This window comes from Penaeus japonicus, unplaced genomic scaffold (genome assembly GCF_977035675.1).
Source record: "Penaeus japonicus unplaced genomic scaffold, GWHDUDI00000001_assembly GWHDUDI00000025, whole genome shotgun sequence".
In the NCBI taxonomy this organism is placed as follows: Eukaryota; Metazoa; Arthropoda; class Malacostraca; order Decapoda; family Penaeidae; genus Penaeus; species Penaeus japonicus.
The window spans coordinates 14,345,597-14,348,096 of NW_028234427.1; positions in this window are offsets into that span (position 1 = coordinate 14,345,597).

Below are 2,500 nucleotides of genomic sequence, written 5' to 3' on the forward strand. Positions count from 1 at the left end.
TCTTAGGCACTTGTTCACTTGCACACACACAGATGATATGCAGATGACTTGCACACACATGCACAGATACACATGCATGAAAGTATATGTTTTTACTTTGTAGAATATTTAAAAGACTATATCTAAACATGATTTTGATATTAACGTGTGAGAAGACATTTAAGTACAAAGATTTGTGTCGTCATTGTTAAATTTATGTATTTTGATGTATTATGCACTCTTGGTGTTGTAGTTTTTGCATTTTTTGTACTAATAAAGATCTAAAATATATCAGAATTTTCAATCTTCTGAAATAAAATGTGAATACCTTGGTAATATTGATAAAGATATTGGTATATATCTTTCTTGTGTTTGCAAACACATGGTGATGGCACTACAGCTGATACTATTGTAAGAATATTAAAAAGGACAAAGATACAAGCCTCTTCCTATTACATAAATAGATATATGTAAAATAATGTTTGAAGAGAATCTTGAATTGATATTGATGTAAGCGACGCAAAAAGTGAGGTATTGGTGATAGTGAAGAGTGTAACAATGTTAATCTTGTTTATTTGAAATCTTCCCATATAATATTTTTCCTACTTTACTTCCCTGTTGTAAATCTTTATAATCTCATGATTTATTTTTCATATGGATGATTGTTAAGCATATTGCATCAAAATGAAAGCAAATACATGAAAGACTGTTATAGAAATTATATAGGAGTAGATTCAAAACAAGGCAGAGATTAATCTCTAGTCATTACAAGACATTAAATATGTACTAGTGATATTACATGTAATGGAGAACAATTCTGATTCTTCGATATAGATGACGATTAGAATGATTTTGATAATCCTTCTGTGACTGGCTTTTTCACAGGCCAGATCCCTTTTGTACTGCATTTTTCCTTTACTGAATTCAAGTTATGTATTCCTGCAGCTGTATAACTGGGGCATCATACAGAATGCTAATTAGGAGCACTTTCCCAATATATCACATATTTACCAAGTGTCTGTAAAATAAAATAGAACACACATCCTAGGTTACGCAGCCCAGTCTGAATATCCGAAGATGTGTCCTGTCGCGGAAGGGTTAGAATTCACATTTCTGTTCATAGTTCAGTAAAGCAAACAAGATGCATAATGCACTGCTAAGTACTCTGCATCTAACTATGGAGACCTTTCTGGGGGGGGGGGGGGAGAAAAGGGGGCGGGAGTTAGTTACCCAAGGCGGGGAGAGAGGCGTGGGGGGGGGGAGTTTAGTTGGGATTAAATTATTTAAAGTCTTACTTTCTTTGCAAAAAAAAGCTATCTTACAGATACTTTCTTTTTTATCTTTCGACTCCAAATTTTGGGGGATTTCCATAAAGTATTTTTTCCACATCATTATCATGAAATTTTGGGAGATTTCCAGAAAGTAATTTTTCCAAGTGGCTTCCTTGTGTATGGAATATCCAAATATATGAGAAGCTGAGGAAATAATCCTTCAGTCTAGTCATTAAGTTGAAAAAAAAAAAAATGTTTTTCTGCAAAGGAAAATATATCATAATTTTTTTGGTTATTTGATTCACATAGACACAATACAGATTAAAGGACATGTCAATTTTGCTTCGGTTCAATGGTTTGATCTGATTTTAAATGACTTAGTTAATCCTATTAGGAGAAGAATAATTTAGACAAAAATGCAGTTCAAAATTGTCAATAATATTTGCTCTTTTTCTCCCACTTTTCATTTTTATTACTTATATCTATAAATTGTTAAAAACTGCCTAGTCTTTTACTGTAATTTACTATATGGTGCATGAAGATATGACAACTGCATTCTGTGCGATAAAAAAAAAAAAAAAAAAAAAAAAAAAAACACTATCACACCCGCCAAAATCTTTAGAGGGAAAGATCCACTTTGGATAATAAATTTAAGAAATAAAGCCAAATAGGAAAAAAAAAAATCAAACAACAAAAAAATACCAAAACAAAAAAAAAAAAAAAAAAAAAAAACCAACAAACAAAAACAAAAAACAAATCAAAAAAAACATCAAACCAACTCACATTATCTCTTGTGTATGCTGTGTGTATCAATGAGATTTTGCCCAGAAAAAATAATTTCTTAACTGAAAAAAAGAAAAGAAAATATAATGCATAAATTTACTTAAAGGACTCACATATGACTTTCTTTTTAAATCATATCTAAAAAAAGAATCCTTTTATGGTATTGTATGCAATATTGATCTATGCTTTTGAAATAATGAAGAGCACATTGTATTCAAGCATAGACGATAGAAATATATATAATTTAATTTTGAACATTCTGAGTGTTTTTTTCATTTACGCGGTTCGGATACTTCAAAATTTTGGTCTGAAAAAAAGAAGAATCGCAGTTAACTACATAGTATAAGTAATATAAATAATATATTCAAAACGCAATAGCTTTCCTTGTATATATATATAAAAAAGGGGCTACATATGAGCTACGAATCAGTTGACACGCGATGGTTTTATGGTCTTAGGGCACTTAA